We start from the raw sequence: 23,674 nt of genomic DNA on the forward strand, positions 1-23,674 counted from the left end.
TCAGAGGACTAACACAGTATGTTTTAATTCCTTACACAGCTTCAATCAATGAAAGGCTTAAGAGCCATTTGTTCGTTTTGAAATGCTTTAAACAAACAATATTCAGAACAATATTTAAACAAACAATATTCAGCAATTAAACAATAAATTGCTGACCGATCCGATCTGACCTAGCGTAAGGTGGCATTTGCATCCCATCAGCACCTCTAATCCTGAAAAGAGCAAGAGGCAAATCCCAGTTCCTGGTAGCTGAGAGCTGTTACTTCCAGGCAGTGTTTGGCACGATTTGTTAGGTGAACAGCCTCAGCCAGCTTTCTGCTGCCGTGTGAGAGAAAAGTGATGTGCCCTCGTTTCGAGGGGAGGGGCAATACAAACACAAAAAGCTCCCTTTCACGGGCTCACAAAAGCCGTGTTGACATACACGCCGTATCTTCAGCTACCAAACCCAAGTGCTGCACTCTCCTCTTCCTCCACGGCTCAAATTTCCGGAGGAGGAGCACCAACGTTTCCACGTCTCTCAACGCAACTTGGTACTAAGCAATATTTAATTAGAATTAGTTGAAAACAATTCATTTGGTGGCGTTTCTCACATTGCCCTTCCCGCAAACACCCATGCACTAGAAGAGGAACCACATCACTGCATGGAAGGCGATCTCTATTCCACCATCCTGCAGCCCTAAATCCTAAACCCCACCACTTCTGGGCTCTGCATCATTCTCAAGGATGGATGCATAGAATTTCACAGCATTTTTTCATAGTATTTTTCCCAAAAGAGTCACTGGATTTTTGAGTTGGAACAGCACGCAAGACAGAGCCATCCGTTTCCAGTTCTGGTCATTTGTGTCGGGACAGCACCAAACCAGGGCCACTTCTTGTTGCTTTACCTCCCACCTAACTCCCTAGCAAGCCAGTGAAATTGTCCCGCTTGCTAGAGGAGATACCTAAGTTTCTAATTCATGTGACCGAACTGCTCCTGTTCTACAGCTCTTCTTCACACTCTCCAAGCACAGTCAGGTTATTTCCCTTCAAATACGTCTTCCCCACCTTCACGTCTCTGAAGTCCTGCTCAGTGAGAAGAAATCCTCTTTAGCTTCTGGGTATTCCTGCAGAGCAGAGACAGGAATGTACATTTCAAAGCCTCGCTGCTTACTCCTTTCAGTCAAGTCAATGCGATAATAAATGCAATAATAAAACAACGTGGGAAGCAATTTATAGCCGGACCCAACAGAGAGTTTTCATCCAATTAGGAGAACAATAAAGACAAAGTGCTCTCTGCTTCTGCATTTATCTGCCCCAAAGATGACACACTCTTAAATAAACTGAAAGTGCAGAAACAAATAGCAATATGAACGCCTGTGGGTGGGGAGATTTATTTACTTTCCATATAGCCTGTAATGCGCAGGATTTAATTTGACAAATTAAAGTTGGCAAAATTTCTGTTTCCTTCATTTCCTGCTCGCAAATCAACAGTAATGCTAAACAGAAAGGCACATCAAGCAGACAAAATTCCCCCTTCGCTAAAAGCGATACGTCCCTGGCAGCTATGGCAACCCTGAGTAAAAACATAAAAGTAGGAATTGTATTCTAGAAGCCAGTTCCTGTACCTGAAATCCCATTAGTGGTTTTGCAGAAGAGTTTCTCCAGAGCTTTATGAGCTGGTAGGGGTGGACTATACACCAAAAAACATTCTGCCTTTTTTTTTTCTTTCTTTATTTAATTTTTCCTAAATTCAGATCCTCCCACCCATTTCCACATGGGCTGATACTTCTCCCTTTCAGAACGGAGCAGACAGCCAGTCCTGCACCCATTGCAGCAAACTGACTTCCCTGGTTATTGCTAAAGCCTGCCAGCTGGAACACATGTAGAATATGTGCACTGTCTGCACACTGCGTTCCAAACCAGATGCATAATTCAACATAAAGGGTGAATAAATAGTTTATTGTAGCTGTTTCTCTTTATTGTGCTTCCCATACTGCATAGGCCAGTTCCAAGAACTATCCGATGCCATTTGAGCAAGCTATCCACACAAATGAATGCAGATGAAAACTTGCCTTACTACTATTCCCCTCCAAACAGAAAGCAATTCACTAGGGAAAGCAGAAATCTTACTCCTTTTGTGTACAGGAGCTTACATTCTAACTCTTCACAATCAAAGGCACCACGTGTTTTTTCATAAGGTCACTCAGAAAATCCTTTGTATAACCTTAAGTGTATTTTAGGCAGGCAAGTTGTTATCAAACCAGTCTTAGGATAAATTGGAAGTGAAGACAAAAGAAAAATAAATCACTAGTAATGAAAAAAAAAAAAAAAGCGAACTATATAAAGGAAAAAAAAACTACCAGCAAACTTTGGGGACTTCCTGGGGCGGTGACGGCGTACTTGCCTTGGTGCTTAGCTGCCCGTCCCCAGGTTAGTTAATTGACCAACCCAGGAGTTGTCCCTTTTGGAACCAATCTAGAGCTCTGGTAGTCACAACATCCTCTGGCAATAAACTGCAAACTAAAGCACGTACCTTTTGAAAAAGCACTTCCCTCCCTCTCTCTGAAATGAGCTGCCCGCTTCACCTGATGGCCTCTGGTCCCTGCACTGCGACAAACCACGGGTAACCATTAATAACCATTCTCTGTTTACTTTCCCCACGTTTTCCATGATTTATTGGTTGCCTGCCACACCTCTGATTCAGCTGGTGCTTTTTCTAAGCTGAAAAACATAAACCTTTTTCATAGAAACTGTAGACTTTTGTTGATCTTTATTGTCCCTTCCACATTTTTTGGTTCACAGTATGTGTTGTGCAATCAAGGGAAAGGCAACCTCTAAAATGAGCCTGGGTGCATTACAAAGGGAGAGAGAGGCAAACAGACTGACTTATGACCTACACTGCAACCTAATCAGTTTTATACCTAAACTGAAGGAAAAATTAGATGTTCATTACTGCTAATAGCATACTAAATTTCCTTTTGTTAACTGTATTCGTTTTCGTAATGTACGTCATGCAATACACTAATTATCCAGTGATTAGAAATGCATCTTTTTAGAGATGATTTCCAGAAATTGTGGTTTGAGATATGAAATATCCATATGAAATATCCTACTTGCACATCCAGCAACTCCTTAGAACGTATTCTGTGAACATCAGCAGCGGAATAAAGAGTTTGAGGGGGAACCTCGCAGCTTGTAACTTCCATTCTGACACTTTTAATGTACTACTTGCATGGATTATGCAGAAGTTGACACAAACAGAAAATTAATTACCTACTTCAAGGATTTACAGCTGCATGTAAACAAAAAATAAGAACATAAATGAAACCTTTTCAACTCAGATCTTGTATTCCAAGTGTCAACCTGGAGCCACATTTTACATCTGAGCTCCATATATACAGTATTAAATCCCCCAAACATGGAAAGGCTCAAAAAGAACATCCTTTCAGACTCTTAATTATCATTGCACTGAAAGCTAGAGGTTAGGCAGGAGGAGGGAAAGCAGGGAAAAGAAATGCAGAACGGGCTGCATTAAGAAACCTTATTAAGACAATTAAAGAAAAATATGGACAGAAGGGCCAGGACAAGTTAATTGGCTGGGAAGCTAGGAAGTGAGATGAACCAGCAAATTTTAGAGAATAAGCTGAAGAATTTTACAGAACTAAATTACACAGCAGGTGGCAAGCTATCCTTTAGTACTAGCACGCAAACATATAGGAAGCAATAAACTTTACTACAGGAAAAAAAGAAGTTCAACAGTCTTTTGAAATAAGAGAACTTTCTTGCTGCAATTCTGTGCTCTCACTTAACTATCATGAATGGGCTTCAGGCATTCAAAAGCAGCAGCAGGAAAAAAGAGACACAACATTCCCAAATCGCTCCTAGCTGATGCTTTAAATCATTTTTATTATCAGTATAAAGGGATGTTGCATCAAAAGGCTCTCAAATATACACTGTATTCAAGAGAAATCTGTGTACTTTACTGGAAAAACATAATAATGTCCATGAAAACTGGATGCAGAAAGCAACATAGCTTAGACCAAGAGGGAAATAGCTTTAACAAGGTAGAGCATGCTGCAAGAGACAGTGCTTTCCTCCCTCCCTGTCTGCCTCCTGCCACTCGCTCTTCAAACCCTTGGCTCCTGAAGGACAGGTAATCTAATAGCAAAACAAGCAGGGGAGTCATTTGGGTAATTATTGTGCTCAGTACTGATGATATTCCCCACGCACATTCCTTCAGTCAATAAATACTTAAGGCAAGCGTGCTTAAATCTAGTTTTTGTTACAGTTCTGAGGGTCTGAGTCCCACGAATTGTGAAGGTGACAGAGCAGCAGCAGCACCCATAAGTGGCACAGGCAGCGACCCAGCACAGTTCAGGTGCTCCTCCAGTTTGCCCCCAGATAGCACAGACCAGAAAAAGAGACTGATTCCGATTCAATTCCTGCAAGCCAGGAAGAAGTTGCAATGAGCTTTGGTGCCACCTGGTTTTTGTTTGTTTGTTTGTTTCCTTTCAGAACCTCCTTCCACCAACTTACCAGGTTTTTAATGCAAAAGAAGATGAAGGATTAAATGCAACCACCGCCCCTCAGACAGCGTGTAAATGAGGAATGACCCCAGGTCCTCCCAGTCACAGCGAGGACTGCTGATCCGGTCGGGTCTGCTGATGTACAGCTGGGTGCAGGCAGAGGCTCCAACCCAGATGCCTAGGAGCACTATGTTAATTTGCAATTATTATCTGTATGTCACTTCCTGCACTTGCCACACCAGTGTGAAGTACCTCTTTGATGTTTCCTCGCTCTAAGTCTAGCCGTGCATCACCCCACTTGCTTCATCCTGTAATTCCACCGGGAGAAATGCGTGTGTCTGGGCCTGACCTTTAATTTGTCCCATCTCCTTCTGGCCTTGCAGGGTGGATTGCAGGTCTGAAATACACACGGATGACTTCAAGGGTGGGGTTAGGGAGCCACTGAGACAGATCTAACCAAACACACATGGAGATGGCAGCCACAGGCCTGGGGACCGAGCTCGGTGGGTTCCCTCCACCAGAGGCACAGCAAGACCAATAGCAAGGCACAAAATCCAAAAACAAAGTTACAGCAATGATTTCCCTGTAGCAAGCAAAGCACCAACTCAATATTCATCCAGAATTCCTCCAGCTCTTATCTGACACTGTGTAAGCACCACAAGCTGCGCTGGAAAGATAAAGTTCTCCAGCTGCTGATGGTTGCTACTGTTAGCCAAAATGGGGTCAAAAGTTAACTCACCAGCTTATGCACAAAGTTTTTATAGCTTAAGCCCTTAAGAATGAGGCTGCATTATTACCCATTTGGAGAAAAAAAAATAATTGGTACATAAAATAGTCAGTCAGTCAAAGGCAAGAGATAAGGCAATGGAAAGGACCAGTTAAACTGAACCAAACACAGATTACTGAAAGCAGTCTGAGTAATCAATAACTAGAAGCAAGAGAACTAATTAACTGTTGTACTAGCCTCTCCAGAATGGATTCCAAAGACAAAAAATCACAAGGAATTAATATTTTTAAAAGTTATTCACAGTAAAACCTAACTACCCTCAAAAAAAAAAAATCAATAACTGGGCATTTATTTCTGTATCAAACAAGGAAAAATGAACATATTATTACTAGCCTAAGATTTGGAAAATACAGGCCCAATTTCCTGCTCTACTACAAATTTCTATCATGTAAGTCAAACCACTAGCCTTCTCCTCTTCCCATCATAAAAAGTTATACTGCATTCCTTAAATACATCAGCCCATGAAAGACTGGGATGTATTTGTTGACAGTCATAAATGTTTTAGACTTATAGACATGAATTCAATTCTACACTTAATCACAAAGGAAGCAAGTTTGTTGAAACACACAGTCAAGCCTTAAATATTGTGCTGTATTGGAAAAGCTCATACACAAATTAGTGTAATTGTTTCTATTCCTTAAAGAACAGAAATAGCTGGGATTTAATCAACCAGCTCAAACACCTATTGTAGAAAATGGTTTATTTTGCCCACAGTTGCAGAAAAAAATGCAGAAAAATTAAGTACAAATGGGTCTTCCTACAGAACAGAAGAAAAAGCGTCCAGCTGATGAACACAGGGACCCATATGCACTTCAATCCAGCTAGGGCTGGGTGCTCAGTGTTTATAGCTGGTCAGAATTTAGCACTGGTAGAAAACTGTGCCAAAGACATTATCCCTCTTTTCCTCCATGGCTGCTCTGAATAAATAACTTTAAAAATAAGTGGGATCTTCCTTAGCTTGCATCAGCTGTAACATACTGAGAGCATTTGACAGCTTCAATACAGCACCAAAAGAAAGTTGAAACACTTACCGTACGCTTTCATGCACATTCAAACAATACATCCACATTCCCACGTACACATCTGAGGAAGACAGCCCATCCCAGCAAATTTAGGTTCCATCTTCCAGCTTGGAGACTATATATGTTTGTGTCTGCTTTATTCTGGTGACACGGAGAAGAGCAGAGATGCAGCCCTTCTGCTGATATGATCACCTTGTGGTCCCGTTTTGATAAAATTCTATAACCTGTCAGAAATCTCTGACACTGGAAGCACTCCAGAAATAGGAGAACTATGACAGACACGCCAGAAGGCTGGCCTCTCTTCAAAGGCTTGAAAGACTGGGGTGGGGAAAAGAGGGGTGGAGTGATAAAAAATAATCCCAACTTAATTATACATACAGCTTAAGAATCCCATCCACGTGAAAACTCTCCTGCTTTGTATCATGAATACCTCCAGGGCTCAGAAAGCTGCCTTGCACAGAGGTTGGAATGAGCCTCTTGTGAGTGCCTATTAAATGGGATATATGCATGAAGAGGACAAGGGAATAGAGGGCATGACTTATGAGGAGCAGCTGAGGATACTTGTTTGTTCAGCTTGGAGAAGAAAAGACTGAGGGGAGACCTCACTGCGGCCTACAGCTCCCTCATGGAGGGGAGGGAGGGAGGGAATGGCACAGAGCTGTGAGGAAGGGTTCAGGCTGGATGTTAGGAAAAGGTTCTTTACCAAGAAGGTGGTCGGGCACTGGCACAGGCTCCCCAGGGAAGTAGAGATGGCCCCAGGCCTGTTGGTGTGCAAGCAGCATTTGGACAACGCCCTTACATACGTGGTTTAAGTGTTCTGTTGTTCTGCATGCAGTCAGGAGTTGGCCCCGATGATCTGCATGGATCCCTTCCAACTCAGAATCCCACAAAAATTGCAGAATGTTTAAGGCTGGAAGTTGGACTCTGTAGCAAACAAGAGCTAAAGGTGCTGTCCGGAGCTGTATTCACTAGAAAACAGATGGAATTCATCCCTGAATTATCAACCACTAAATCGCTGCCTTCAGTGAGTGCATTCACAGGTGTACTTGGAAACAACGTCCTTTGAAATTTTATTCTTCTCATTGAGACTTTCAGGACCATGCTCTCTCCCCCCTTTCCTGAAACACCCACTTCTATTACTTACGTTTTAATTTGAAGAAACACTTTGTGCCCCCTCCACAGTTATAACTTGGTTATGATCCTCACAGTTAGCTCTTCGAAGCTCCTCTTACAAAAGGCATCCTCTAGTTTGGTCTTTCGTGTTCATCTCCTGTGAACTCCATCCACACTACCTAAAACAAATAGAAAGGCACATGTCTGCATTTTCTGACTAATTCGTCATCCGAACAACATTAAAAAAGATATATATCAACAGCATTTTAATGAAATACCTGTGTTTAATACACATGAAACTGATTTTTCCACTCTGAAGTTAAATATTGCTGGAAACAGTCAAAGGTTAAACAGTTCCCAAAACAACCTTTCAGCAAAACACTCTTCACCTTTTCCTGAACGTTTTTAAGACCAGCAACACTGAATTTGCAGGTTTAATGGACACATTTTCCTCCACAGGCATTTGTATTCACTCTTGCATCCCATTACTGTGTCCGTATTGCAAGCTAAGCAAGGTTGAACCTAGTCAGTGTTTGGTTAATTTTCTCTCGGAATACCAAGGCTTTGTGACACAAAATTATACAGGGCAGACTGAGCAGAAAACTGAGCAGAAGTTTTGATTATGGAATTTTCTGGATTATGGCATTAAGGACTCTAATATGTCCAAAGGAATGACACGAGTCAGGTACTTCATGTGTTTTCAGCAAATGCATTTTCCATATCCAGAACATTAATGGAATTAAGAAAGCAAAGATAATTTCTTCAAAAAATAGGTTATCATTCTTATTTTGCGTTCTCAGAGTACTCTGGCTAAGTTTTAAGTTTGTATGAGGTATAAATTATTATTTATCTTAGAGAACCAATATAAATTGATAAAGACGCAGTAGAGACGTTGCTACACCAGCACCATAAAGAGAAAAAAAGGTTTTTGTCATTTCTCTTTATTTCACCATTGAGAACTGTTATAAATAACACCAATAACAGTCCTGCCACTACAAAGCCAGACTGCTGTGATATGTGTAAATGAACCCAAAGGGAAGTTGTATTAGAAATTTTTTCTTGAATTGAAAGCAACTGCTACCCAAGCCAAGACAAGGTAACCTTCTCGGGGGCATCTGTACACCTCTGAATCACAAACACAAGGCTGAGAGATCTGTACAACTCAGAAATTGGAAAAGAAAAAGATCACAAGCCTTGGAAACTATTTACTCCATTTCTTCATCTTCCTTTCAACACTTGTCACTACAGAGGCATGCTACCAACATCAACCAACACATCTACTTAGGTGATAAAGGATAGTAAAAATGTCTGAAATAACTCCGCGCCACCCACACGGGTGGTAGAAGCTCTCAAGGCTTCCGAAGGGTTTATTACTTGCCAAGCATTAACATGCACGAGCAGAAGGATGTCATTAATTTTCACATCATCTTTTCAGCCTCGTTTTTGTAACTTCCGTGGAGACAGCAAATATAACATGCCAAAATACGACACCACCAAAACCGCCGCAGTCCTCCACATATCTCAGAATCACAGAATCATTAAGGTTGGAAAAGCCCTCCAAGACCCTCTGGTCCAACCATCCCCTACCACCAATGTCACCACCAAACCCTGTCCCCAGGCACCACGTCCAACCTTTCCTTGAACGCCCCCAGGGACGGTGACTCCACCACGTCCCTGGGCAACCCGTCCCAACGCCTGGCTGCTCTTGCTGAGCACAAATGTCTCCTCATTTCCAACCTGAACCTCCCCTGGTGCAACTTGAGGCCATTCCCTCTGCTCCTATCTCCAGTTATCTGTGAGAAGAGGCCACCTGGGCACACGGTCAAGCTGGCATCGAGCAGCACCTCCAGAACTGCATTGGGACTGCACCTCCAGAAAGGTCAGGAGAGACCACACCACCCTTGCCTGTGCTGAACTTCTGTCCTGCGTTGGCAAAACACATAAATGACATATTGTAAGGCCAAAATCTTTTTCTTTTTTTTTTTTCTTTCCTCCTTATACCATCAAAATATTATACACGACCCAGGAACAGCTTCTCATTTTAGGGAGAGTGGATCGAATTCCCCTGACAACTCACCGGTGTCAAAAGCTAGAAGTTTCTGCTTAGCTGCTGTTGAAAACCAGATGTTGTGAGGGTTTGTTAAAAATCTCTTTTCAGGAACATACCCTACATACCCTGCATTCTGAAAGTCACCCTAAACTTACTCTCGCATATAAAGTGTAAAAACCAATATAGCTCAAGAGTCTCTGCTTATTCAGGTTTGACAGACAACGTAAAAATCGGCATCCAGGCGCTTATGTTTCATAATCCCTTTACTTACAAAAGTATGACTGTTGGCAGAGTTGTCTACTTTAAGTCTAGGGTTTTGCTTGTAAAAATGCTGAACAGGGGTTTCAAGGCTTTAGTTATCATGATAACTGTCACAGCTGCTAAGAAACTAACGCTGGGCTGTGTACCTTGTACGACCGTGACACGTTCTCCCATTATGTTGCTGACACGGTTTTTTCCAGTCTCCAGCACAGAAACCTTTGAGACATCCTCCACTTCTAAACAACCAGCCTGCAAATGTATTGACACTCTTCTAGGGGTTTTTTTGCCCCCTTTTTTTTTAATCCTTGCGTCTTAATACAGAGTGGATCTAGTTTTGCGTAACCCAACAAAGCCAAATATAAAACCAGAGGGAAGAAAAATAAAGAATTCAAAACGGAAAAAAAAGAGTTCAAAATGTTATTCTCTGTTTGTACGCCGCACTCTCAACACCATCTGTACAGCAGGGGGGGGAAAAATAAATCCTTTCTATCAGGAAATGTAAGACCCAAGTCTCCCACAGCTTTCCAAAGATGAACTCCACGAAGGCCGGCCGAACTCCCAACTGGACCCAGAGCTGCACGCAGCTAACCACACGTTATTTAACGTGCTAACCACACATTATTTCAGCCATCCCACGGCCACTGCAGCCCCTGCAGTCGGGCTCAGCCCCGTGCCAGAGCCAGGATGGCCGCGGGGAGGAGAGGGGTCGCTGCACGGCCCATGGGATTGCTTTTTGCCTTACCTTTCCGGGCTGTTTGCTCTGCAGCTGTATAAATGCCTATGCAAACACAGCGCAGGAACGAGCAGGAACAGACAACGTGGTTACTGTTGTATGCTGTCAAAAAGCTACCTGTGAACTTCACCCCCCAAGCAGTCTGCCTTAAAATAAACTCTGTGCTTTCCCTGCTGTTCCCAGCCGGTTCCTGGGTAGCCGGTTCGCATTCCTCGCGTGCTTTGGTAATAGATCAATAAATGCTCAGCAGGTATGCCCGCCTTTAGACACCTAGGTGATATAAATGCTAGACACAGATGAATGCAAATTGCACTGTACAGAAGCCTACGGGGCGATGGTTGCAGATTTATGGAAGGCTGTGTGAGTAGGCCCAAATAAACAGTTTTGTGAGGCCCAGGCTTGTGATTTTGACCTGATTATACTGCAGAAATCGTTGCTGAGCGTGGTTATTGTCGTTAGTCCACATGCAAGGAAGTACTATTCAGCCAGGTAAGGCAAGAAGACTGAAACAAAGAATGGAGACAGGAGAGAAATGTTGGTTCAATAGCACAACAGTGCCCCAAAGGTTTGGGGAAGCAGCCAACCCAGACACACATTTTATACAGGGTGGATATCCGGAGCAACCACTTTTTAGAACGGGGCTTGCCTATGAGGGCCATTCAAAACAAGAACTGAAGGATTCACAGAGAAGTACAACAACTTCCAAGCAATTAGGAAAATTTCACCCGGCTCCCCGGGGATGCGTGCATGAAGAAGGCACGGGCAGAGTAGGCAGGCACACGCAGCAGGTCTGCTTCTCCCCAGTGGGAAGTATCCCTCCAAATGTTTCCTCTTACACCACAACTATTTTGAAGTGGTCTTAATTTGACTGAAGATGCAATTGTTAACTCATGCCGCAGTGCCTGTTGCTAACTACTTCACCCTGAGTACCCTCAATTACCCTTGCACCTTTCGAAAAAAATATAAACGTAGGGGAATTTACACAGAAACTACAAAGAAGGCAATAGTGAATCGCCTCCTTGAAGCTGAAGCTTACACCTGTTAGCAGGTAGGGCCGAGCTGCTGTACATCGTCCCCTTTGTGCTCCCGTCCCCATTTTCTTTCTATTTTAGAACTGAAATGAACCTTGAACAGAAAAGGGTAAGAAATAAAACACAAAACATTAGGGAAAGGAGAAACTGGGGAAAAAAAAAATAATCTTATTTTTACTCTAAGAACACAAATATGTGGAAAGTTAAAGGGTCTTTGACTCTTTTAATTCCCAATCATTGAAACGAACAGTAAGATTCCCCATCAACCTCTATAGGGCCAGAATCTAACTTCAAATAAATAAATAAATAAAATTCTAGAACAGAATGTGTCTACCTAATTGCATAAAGAAGATAAGCCTGAGTAAGTCATGCTAACCACTCCTTTATCCTACTCTCACGTTAAAAATAATATTTTAAACTTCATTTCGCCTTATGTCAGTCAACAAAGAGCGTGAAAGACTTACTCCTACAATAGAGGAGGGAAGGCTGTAAAGTCACCATGAAGAAGTGATTTAATGTACAAAGGTAACGATAAGCAGAGATAAAGTTCTGAACAGGATCCTCACAATTAGCTTAAGGAACTTCAAATATCCAAGAATTCGAGAATGTAACAACCTTAGTAATTGCAAAAAAAAATAAAAATAAAGTGGGAAAGAAGCAAGCAAACAAAAAACCTGAAACTGTTCCCATCGACCAGATTAGCATCTGGGCACAGAAACACAGCTGAGATTCCTTTTTGAGGATGTCAGCGGTTTTCCATAAATCTGGAGTCCAAAAAAAAAGTGGAAGAAACAATAGGAATATTCTTAGGCACAGTTTTTAAGTACATGAAGATGACTCTCACTTGATATAAGGGAGATGATATAAGTCATCAACAACCCGTAACAATACGAAGGAAACAAATGGCAAGGAAACCCAGGCAGTGAGTGGCTATGAAAGCATGGCTGGAGGGAGCAAGTCAGAACAAAAACCAAGACAGTCTGTACTGAAAAATGATGCATTTATACGTGGGTGTACCACACCAGAATCTCTTAAATTTGATTATCCAAATGAAGAAATTTAAAGTGAAAAAAAAAATCACTTCTGGCCCTCTTACCACAGCAGCTGGTCTTCAGGTCTCTCGTAGGTACGCAGTTGTTAGGACAGACCAGCACTGATGAAGCTGTGGCAGGATTTAGGAAAAGTACATGCTGGTCAAATAAATAGTTACCAGTGAGATATGCAGTGAAATATTTGAACTTCAATTATCCATTGGAGCCTGGCTCTTGTCCCATGAATCTTCCCTATCAGATGCTGCATCCAATGGACTGTTTTATTGAGAAGGACTGAAGGCCAGCAGTGACACCAATGACAATTTTTATCGTGACAGATTTTCTTTGCTGTGCCCTTTCCCAAAAGGGCACAGAATGTACACCCCCTTAGGTTTATTTATCTATTTGTTTTGACTAAATTCCCCTACCAAGTTCACTGAGCTGGCACAGTGCTGTACCATGAGAGGGCACCACCAGTTCTAAAGCCAACATATCCCAAAACCACACCACATCTGGGAAATGTAATAGTGACAAATCTATACCTGCCACACACAAACGTTTTAAGTGCCCATGCCTGAAAAATCCCATTTGACAAGTGTCCTCGGATATACCAGATGAAACCATTAAAAACAAAACAAAACAAAAAAAAATAAAAATAGAAAAAGTTTTTCTCATTTGCAATGATCACTATGAAATGAGAGTCAGTAGTTGTTAGCAGTTTCTTTACCATTCCAAAGCATCTCCAGAAGACAGGGGGTCATTATGGAGCACCTGATAAGTTTTTGGCAGAGTTTAATGATAGACACTGATAGACACTTCTTCCTGAAGTCCACTAAGAATCACCGTCCTGCTAAACTGCTGAGGAGACACAAACCAATGCATTTGCAGTTTTCCCAGCAAGCTAATGAAAGCAGGGTGGCTAATTTAATGAACTAAAGCCAAGTGGAATTACTGTGTATTCAACACCTGTAGGTCATACTCTGCACTTAAAACACGTCCCACAAGGACCCTCTTTTCCCAGAAACAGAACTTTGCTTTCATTTGAAGCCCACATTTTTATTGGTTATTATTTTAAGCAAGTGCTTCATTTTCTGAGCTGGAACCAGGCAGAAAATAATGAGAATTCACGAGAAAATGTTTCCCTTTGTGCAATGAGAGAGGTAGCATACTCGCTTTGTGCCCAGTAGGACAGGGTATCTAATGCTCGCTTTAGGCAAACAATTGTTCAGGCTTGGAGAAAAAGCCCACACATTGCAACAAACAGCTTCTCGGCCTGTCTGTGACGAGTAAAACGAAGACGATGACACTAAACAAGCAGTGGCAGCAGCACAGGGTTTCACATCAACTCCTGGCACTTTGAGAGGGCAGAAACCACAGGCTGAAGCATGGTGAAAAGTCTTTGCAGGACAACTAATCCCTGGGGAATGACTGCTTTGTTTTCATAACCTGCAACCACATTTGGAAAAAAGCCTTCTTCTCAGAGCAGTACTGCTCTCAGTTACCTAGCAATAGGAATAAATACTTGCCTTTTTTTTTTTTTTTTAAAGTGATGAAAGCATAAAGTATGTAAAATGTTGAGATCAACAGAAACCTAAAAGAAAACATCGCCAAGCACAAGCAGGATGCAACAACCCAGGTAAGCTGAAAATACTAAGACCTGCACAATCCATTTCGGGACAAATGGGTCTTTTCATTCTCTCCCCACCACTCACATCCCAGAACACCTGCACATTTAGGCAAGGATTAAGGAGTCAATAACTAAAATATACACTTCATAAACTGAAACGCTTATTTGCAACACAGGAGCATGATTATGGATGCAGAGAGCTCTGCAGTGCTGATGGATCAGGAAAAGCTCGAGTTACGTGTCATTTGCCAGAAAAGAGACAAATCTACTTAAGCCCCATGCACCTTCATTTCCAGAAGGTATGGGGTGCATCAGCAGCCCGACCCTGAACTCCTCACAAATGGGTTCCAGTTTTCCACACATTCCTGCCCTGTCCAATTTTTAACAATATGCGGTGAGCCACAAGAGTATTGTTGCTATAGGCTAAAGGAATTTAAAGTAATTTTCAAAAATTAAGTGAAACTATGCACGTAATTTGTTTTGTAAGCCTGCTGACATTACACTGAGTGTTGCACTTCAAAGTGAAGAGAAGCACGGAAGAAAAGCAATACTTCCAAATATTAGCTCTTGCTGTAAAAAAAAAAAAAAAAAAAAAAAAAAAAAAAAAAATCAACTTCAGTATATATTATATTACTGGAGCTGATGACATACCTGAAATCTACATCGAATGTCAGAGTTCTCAGCCTTTTCAAGTCCGTTTCAATGTCAGGAGCTTAATGAGCAGAAAAACAAACAAGAACTCCAAAGCAGATCAACGTCATTCAACAAAACCCTCTCCTTTTACTTTTCTTTCTTTTTCCTTTTTTTTAAAAAAACATTGCATGCATTCCTCAGAAGACAAACGATGACAGATTGATTCTCATAACCTTCTTAAAATTCTTCTAATCTTAAAAAAATAAATAAAAAATTAAAAATATTCATTGTTACTTTTAGTTTATGCAACGCGAAAGCCAACAGCGTGTAATAGGAGAGATATTTTGCCTTCATCTGAAGCTAATTTAGGGACTATTATTTCCTCTACAGGTTGAGTCGTATTTTATTGTAAGAAATGCCTCTCTTTACTATGTGAAGATAAACACCGAGGTGTTTTATTGCAGTAATTTGTTTAAGATAGTGACTGTGGTGCTGACACGATCGAGCCAAGCGCAGGAAGGCAGGATCCTGGAGTTCCCGTCTCGGCGTCACTCCTGGCTCTACCTCTTTTGGAAAAGCGCTGCCCTCGTCTGAGGCTCAGGCTCCACTCATCTATAAAACATCTCCTTACCTCCGGGGCTGGTGCTGACGTATGTCATACAAGCAAACAGTGATTAACAAAAACATAATTTCATCTAACATGCACATTCCCTTAGTCATCCTCACTCAGATCCCAGACCACCAAAGCTCGCTGCCACAGGCCCGCCCGTTGGATTTAACAGATTGTCCCACCGAGTGGAATACATTCATTGCATTTATGGCATGATCAGACCGATACAAGGACAAGCCAGATTCAGTTCTCACTGCAACTCCGGACCTAGTGGCACTACTGCAGAGCGATGATCATCATGCACCTTCCAAAAACTGTTCCTGACTACTGTCCCTCCGAGCAAACGCAGATGAAGCTCTGTGTGCCACTGAAAATTTAATGTAAAAAAGACAAGAATTTGCTGCTTTTAAATAGAATCCATTTCCCAAGACTCAAGTCGCAGTGGGAAACAGGATCTTAAGTTCTGAGTTGTTACAAGTCTGAGCAATTAAACCTCACAGAGAAACGCATTAATACACGGGGTGCATGTTTCTGAGGTGAGGAAAGATTAATAACCCTGGTATTTAACACACTATTACAGCTACAGGCACAATGAACTTCCCCTGTGGCTGGCATACAGGTGGGTATTGCATTGCAGGACACACTCGCAGCCTCAGGCTTTGCTATTAAGATATTGAATATAAATATTGCAGCTTCCTAAACCACTGGTCGCTGCACTGATGGGTCAACCCGTCCAGCAGAGAGAGGCATTTGGGTGATCTTTGTCAGTTCTCAGGCTGTGGAAATGCATTGAGGCACCATCTGCTTGTCCTTCAATATGAAGTCTTTCTTCGCTGACACACGGACCGGGGAAAAAATCAAAACCAAATTCCCGCTGAGCCATTCCTGTGGTGGAACTGGTACTGGCCATAAAGCGTGTGGCTTCCCTATGTGCAGATTCACCCCCACCAGTTATCTCCGTGATAGGATTTTAGGGAGCTGAGCTGGTTTTGATGCGATGGGCTGGCATCGAGCTCAGGCAGCAGCCTTTCCAAGCACCTACCTTTAAATCCACAAATGCCATTTACGCTTCCAAAAAACATGAGAAGAATCACAATAGATTGAAAAACGGTAATCTCCACATTCACCTCTCAGCTCCTAGCAGGATCCTGGAGTTTTCCATTCCCTAATCACGTGAAATTGTGCTTTCAGGCACGCCCAGCTCTGGCAGGCCCCAGCATCTTACCGCCCTATCTCCAGCTCAGTCTCACTTGTAGTCACAAGCCCTTCTCGAGGGCTTCATCCGAGGGGTTCGCTCCAGATGGCACTCAGAGCAGATTCCTGCTTCCCTGGGGAAGAAGCTGGTGGAGGTGACAGAACTGGAGGCAGTTTTCTCCAATAAACCTTCTGATCAGCAGCCGATGGGGTCGTTTGCAGCGGGAAGCTCTTGATCTCTGCTGCTGAAACCGATACGCCTTGCAGGGAACATCAAAAGTGCGTCCTGCAGACACAAAGTCTACACACACACATGCAGAGCAGGCATTCGCTGAGAGGAGGAAGATCTGCGTTCCGGTCTCTGTCTCACTTATCAGCTCTTTTATCCGACGACTCTGGCATATAAAAATCTGAATCTGTAGCGAGGAGAAACGCCTCTGGTAAACCAGCATAAAGTGCCACACTTCCAAGAGAGGGATGGGTTAAAAACCTGTATTTCCCTAGCCTCCCTCTGCTGCGTGCCTTCAGGCATCTTCCCACAGGTAGAGCACAGTCCCGTAACAGCTGCTGCAGATTCCCATGTGCTAGGGCATTTACGAGGCACAGAGAACACAACCACTGTTATACCGATGTTATGGCTCCAAGCAGCATTGCTGTGATCTCTGTATCATTTCAGGGGCTATTTTTAAAATGCATATCTGAGTTTTCATGGATTTAGCTACAATTCAGAGCTTTACGATCAGTGTTTATTACAGTAGACTGTTAAAATCATGCAGCAGTCCTGGAAAAAAGCATTTCACCACATTAATTCAGACACTTCTGTGCATTGTGGATAGTGATTAACAATTAAACCCTCTTCCAAGCAGACTTAGAAGTTGATTATCTACAGCATCCCTTACACAGAAAGGAAACAAGTCGGCTAAAGAAACCTGAATGAGCAGGGCTGTAATATTCTCCCAGAAGAAAATGACCAGTTTATGGGAGCAGAGTTATTATAGGAGCTCTGAGGGATTTCCCCTTATCTACTTCTTCAAAGAACATGCACCATATTCACAATACAAACCAATGTGTTTTATGTGTATATACATTACGAGCATTTTCCTGCAATAGTAAAATGAGTAAACCCGAGACTTTCAAAGTAATTTTATTGCTCGTTTTATGGATTTTCCTAGCCCTTTGATGAGCTGCCATTGACAGAAGGCAATCTCAGCTTCATGCCTTTGTTGCTACTGCTCGTGGCAACCACACCCATTTCCAGCCTGGCTGTGGGAACGCCGCACGCCGGGAGTCAGAGTGGGATCTCCCAGCAGGAATCCTCCCAGCGGGGCCCCGAAAAACCTTGTAGCAGTGCTGAGACTTCCTTCAGCATCTGCTTTAGCACACTGAGCTCGGGAGAGAGCAAAATGTAACGTGAAGAAGGAGCAGAGACAGAAGGCACCAAGGAAGCAGTGGAATTCCAAGGGAATTCTAGGAAATCCAGGATTGCCAATGGCCATAAAATATAGAAGGGATTGCTTTATCTCGTGTCAATAAATAAATAAATAACTTAAGCCAGGCTATATCCAAGTGCCAGAAGAGCTCAATATCCTCCTCCTAACAATATATATGTATATATAGAGATATATATACGGATTGTTTACTGCAGGCAAAGGAGAAGCAGTGCAGCAGCTACAAAAGAAACGTAAATCCTATACAGGAAGGCTCGGGAGGGACTCTTTGTCAGGAGGTGCAGGAATAGGACCAGAGGTATCAGCTTTAAGGTAACAGAGGGCAGGTTTAGATTAAATATAAGGAGGAGATGTAAATCTTTACTCAGAGGTGAGGCTCTGGCCCAGGCTGCCCCGTCCCTGGTGGTGCCCAAGGCCAGGCTGGATGGGGTTTGGGACACCTGGGCTGGAACAGGTCACTTACACTTACCACAGTCCGTACAATTCCTGTTCCTGCTGTTGTTTTGGGGAATAACCAAGTGCTCGAGGTAACAAAATCCGTTATTTACAAGTGCTTTCTCAAATGGATATACATAACAACTGTGCTCCACAAAGGACTGCCTGGAAACCCAGCTCGAAGATCATTTTTTCCGACTTGTTCTGCAGAACACCTGCGCAGCAGGCTACGGGCTGGGGGAGGACAACTCGCTCAGCTGCCCAGCTGATTTGACTGAATACCAGTAATGCATTTCTTACTAGTTTTGTGTGCGCACATACGTACAAACACTGTGATTTCTCTGGTAAAATAACCAGTATTAAAGCACGATGACACAGGTGACATCCCCCGAATGCTCCAGCTCAAACCTCACTTTTTCCTGATAAGCTGCAGTGAAAGTTGAAGAAGTTTTGCTAATAGCTGGGACAAGACCCAGTACTTGAAATAAATTCTGTTTGAAATAGTATTTAAATAGAAGCACTGTGGCTGCTTTTAAGCTATGTTGACTTGGAAGTGTACACACTGCCAAGTTTCAAGTCATACCTTGCATGTGTCCAGACGTGATTTTGCACATTATCAGAACAGTCTCAACCACTGCAGCCTCTCCTGTGGAAGCACCGCAAGAAACCAGCATGGTGTAAGGTTTCTGAAGGCCAATTTTTACCTTTACAGCTACAACGGATTATTGTAAGCAGCAGCCACTTAATAAACTGATAACGTTCTTCACAACACAGGAAGCTCCTCTCAAAGCCAAAGACAATAGAAAAATAAAGCACAAGGAAAAGTAATTTAAATGTGAATCGTATCATCGCTCCTCTACATGTTAGCACTCACAACAAGGCAGCCCACGATCTTATCTCGTGGTGGTTAACCACAGGCAAGGTTGTAAACATGGATTTAACCAGTTAAGAGTGTATTCTGACAATTCAGAGCACATCTCAATTCCCTTTATTTTGGCAACTCAGTGTATAAGCAAAGATTTCGTTTGCAATTACACACGCTTCTTAAAACTGTTTACCACGTAATTATGTCGCCATGGTGGTCAAACTGCACTGACAACTCAAAAAGCCACGTATGCAAGTATATTTTCAATAAATTTATCCCTTCCACCTATCCAGGTATTACAGAGGAAAAATGTGTTATATCCACACAGAGTAAACGAAACCCCCTGCAAAAAGCCTGATGCAAATGGGGCTTTCTGATCACCACAGAAGCAATGCTCTATTCTCAGCAATATTAGAGGAGATGGAAATGCATTTCAAAAACCCACAAACCCTAAAAATAAGTAGCGGGTTAACTGATCTGTGCTTTACAAGATCAAAAGTCCTCGGGCATATGCAGATTTCCACAACTAAACGTACTCAGGTAGGCTATTAACAACTGATAAAATCAGAAAAAAAGTCATTTGGAAAGACTATCGTACCAGAATAAGAGATCTATCAGCACCACATTCCTGAGCAGACATCCAAAGAGAGCCTGCCATATCCTGGACTCTCACCTGGAGCAAGTCTTTGTAACGCCCCGATCAAACCTGGTTTGGAAACACCGAGCTGATGGCCAGCCATGGGAGCAACAACCACAGGCACTAATTGCCCACTTGCAGGATTTATAATAGCTACAGCACAATTCCTCCGATTGGGACAATTTCAGTACCCGAAGGGACTGAAAGGGACCCTGAGTGCATCCTTCCTAAGACACCCAGGCTTTGAGGTGAACAGCAAAACCATCTGTGCTTCCTCATCTCTGATCACTTCAGTCAGAGCCGTCCTCAGAAATACCACAAGGCTGCCCAGAGCAGAGAGAGGAGCAAAAATTTCCTCCTTCTTCTTCACTGCCTAAAATCATCAGCCTTCAAAAGCCCAGGATGACAGTGGGGTACAAACAATGTTCAAAAATACGTCCATGTGCCCAGTGACATTATCAGGACATTTTTTCCGAGACAGAACAACCCTTAAAAACAACAAAAAGTGGTCCTGTTACTTCTTGATTCCCTGTACCTACTGTTGTTGTACTTCTGTAATGATTTTTCAGATCTGACTCTAACAGCTGCCCTCTGTTTAAGATCCCATAGTGTAGCTCAAACATTTTATGTTGAGTTGAGTGAAGGCCTCAGAAGGGTTGCTGCCTGCTCTCTGCAGCTTTAAAATGAAGTGAGAACATAGCATCTTTCACGATGAGGGTAGTTTGGTCATTCAGCCTTTGGGGAGACAATATTCCACCCTACAACTGCCATTATTGGAGGCTTAAAAGGTCTTATTTGCAAGAAAATGGTTTGAAAATCCAAGAGCAGCTAGAATATAAAACATACAGAAGGTTCACATTACCCATTATTATTATGATAAGTCTAACACTCCAGAAAGCTCTGGTCACTTTATAAAATTTCTGCATTTTCACTAACTGAAAATGCAAAATAGAAGCCAACTGGCCCCAAAAGTCACTTCTTTCCAAAAAAAAAGCTGAAAAGCTATAGGTTAGTTGCTCTTTCTTCCCAGTAGTCCCTCAGCAGCTCTCACGCTGCTCTGGTTCCTTCCATTGCCTTTTCTTCTCCCAGGTGTGAGACTGGAAAAGCAATGGGTCCCTCAGAAAAGCCTGTCCTATTTTTTGGCTGAGCCTGGAGCATCCCTCGGATCAGCTCAGGTACAAGCTCTGGCAGCTGCATGTGTTAAACACACCTATATTCATACAGGAAAAGTGCAATGCATTAAAATGATGCAATTTCTGTTACACTGTGCATCTTTGGGCATAAATAATGAAAGGTAAGAAGCATCTCTTTTACCAAAAATCCAGAACTGTCTGTTTTTGTTAAATCTTACCCTACTGGACTGGTGGAGTCACAAATTCCTAGCAGGGAAAAGCAACTCCCATAGAAAAAAAAGAAGTATGTCAGCAAAGACCTTTTCTTTCCCTCCATCAATTCTTACTGAAATATTTTTCTATACCTCCGAAACCTGGCTTTGAACTACAGCAAACAATTCCTTCCCGTCAGACAGCGAGCTATTTGTCAAACCACCAGGGCGTTGCTGAAGTCAAGGTGGGTCAGGAAGGGAGTGCAGCCCGCTGCTGCATTCTCGCAGGAGGCTCCCAATAGCTGAGGAATTGCTCCAAGCGAACGGGGAGCAGGTGGAAAGTATAAATCTATTTGGCCCAACGCGTGATTTTTCCTTCTTGCTGCTGCCCCAGCCCACCAGGCAGTGCTCATTGCCACTCCTGCCCCGTGGCACCCACGAGTGACAGCTCACAAGCCACGGGAGGCGAATTCCCAGCGGTGGCTCCTACTCACCCTCGTGTTTCCAGCTCCTGGGGCTTCCAGTCCAAATCTTACAGCACCATCTGGGATGGCAGCTGCTCTGTTACCACCGACTGGTCGTATTTTGGTTCTGTGGGAGATAAATAAATGATATCAGACTGATATCAGGATTTTGAAATGCAACCCGCCGAGCTCCTCGGCACCCAGTCTCTTTCAAAAAATTCATATTTTAGTGAAATCAGCTGTATGCTTCAAACCCTTACGACCACAAATCTCTCACAGCACCTGTATGACAGTTCACAGCTCAGCCAGCACCCTCAGCCCGGTACAGAGCTGTCGCAAGGTGTCCGTTCTGCACTCTGAACCCCTCATTTCCTACAGCTAATGAAGTAGAAATCCTACCTCACTCGACACATCTTTCCTCTTGTCTAATTCTCCTGTAATTATTAACTGCATCCTGTTACTTCACAGAAAAAGATTTTCAAGTCTGTGCAGATCTGCAGCTCTCCTCTACCTCAGTATTTAAAACACCTAGGCTGAGTTTTTCCACACGTGACAGAATTTGTGTTAGTGAGAATCCTTTTGTGTTGTGTTTGTGTAAATCCGGTAATCTCTCCCAATCTGGAATTCATTACAGTGGGGAAAGGAAAGGATGGAATTTTGTTTCTGAACACGCTGAATTTGGATCTTTTCAAGAATCTGACTGCAAAAGAATGGTACCAAACCCCCAGAGCAGAGGCAGGCGGGAATCACAACATCATTTATGTATAAATATACCATTTATATATATAAATATGAATATAATATGAATATATATATGTATATATATTCAGGCACAGCCTGGATGGTTTCAGAGAGAAAACCAGAATTTCCCCTAAATAAGCCTGCCTTGTTTGTGTGTACTTGCATGTTTTATTGATCCTCCTCCTCTCTGGTCAGCTGTCGTCCATGGGTAGCACAGATTTGAGTTTTATTCCTGCCTTTTTCCCCTAGCACAGATGAAGGCAAACAGGTCTGAGCATTACAAAGAAAGAGGCGAGCAATCCTGCCTGAACCAAACAGCAATACCCTTGATACTCTTGTAAAAGCCTAACACTTTGTCATCCCTTTCTTTTTTTGCCCTAATAAAGGAGTGATAATTTTCAAATCCATTTTCAGATCTCTTTAACAACAGCCCCTATAAATCTCACAGTAACTCAACGTGTAACTTTAGACTAGGCTTGATGTGTGCTTTGATGATAATACACACATATTAAAGCCATAAATCCCTCAGATTTACTTTTTAATCCAAAATAACGTGACATAAAGTGTAACTACTGTGGCACAGAGTAGATTTTACGGTTTGTGATCAGAGGATGTTCTTCACAATAAAGCAAAACCCAAGCCAACCACCAGCACCCCTAGGACAGACACGATGAAACCCAGCAGCCATTAATGCGACAGGAAAACCACAAACAGCCGTGTGGATGTGCTGTAAGGTGCTGTGGTACCCGACACAGACACCACAAAGGGTTTGAAGGACCCGAAGCCAACCCGAGGGGATGTGCTCACCCCCTGGCATCCCCTGCTGCTCCCTGTGCTGTCAGCACCACTGCCGAGCACTGCCTTGAGCTGGGAATCAGGGCAATTTGCCGCAACAGGTTTGTTCACATCGAGACAGAGCCGGGGCAGCGTTTTTTCAGGAAAGGGATTAGATGACTGCAGCTGGTACCACCTGTACTCCTGCGTGTTCAGGCGGCGAGAAGGGTAATCACTGCACTGCAGGGCACGAGCTGCAGGGGTCAGGGAGATAATCTCACTGCCAGCCGCCTGGCTTTGGCGTTGCCCAGCTGGCTCAGCGCGTAGCAGAGGATGTCAGGCTTCCCTGCAGCACCGGGTTTTCACCGCCGCCAGAGGCAGCTTTACAG

The 23,674-nt window shown here is 43.0% G+C and overlaps 1 protein-coding gene across 10 annotated transcripts in view; it reads right to left on the minus strand.

Moving 5' to 3' along the window:
• The window catches only part of LYPD6B (LY6/PLAUR domain containing 6B), a 42,136-nt gene that overhangs the window by 14,681 nt on the left and 3,781 nt on the right, over nt 1–23,674 (minus strand). For 6 of the 10 annotated variants that reach the window (XM_068687010.1, XM_068687007.1, XM_068687000.1 and 3 more), the window contains exons 2-3: nt 21,801–21,897; nt 7,459–7,606 (exon numbers count right to left, since the gene is read on the minus strand). The gene's annotated coding sequence lies outside the window, so the exon portion shown is untranslated. Of the gene's footprint in view, nt 1–7,458; nt 7,607–12,598; nt 12,660–21,333; nt 21,384–21,796; nt 21,898–23,674 lie in introns of those variants that run through there. The other 4 variants (XM_068687003.1, XM_068687004.1, XM_068687006.1 and 1 more) reach the window with 4 other exon arrangements.

Source organism: Anas acuta, chromosome 6 (genome assembly GCF_963932015.1).
Source record: "Anas acuta chromosome 6, bAnaAcu1.1, whole genome shotgun sequence".
NCBI lineage: Eukaryota > Metazoa > Chordata > Aves > Anseriformes > Anatidae > Anas > Anas acuta.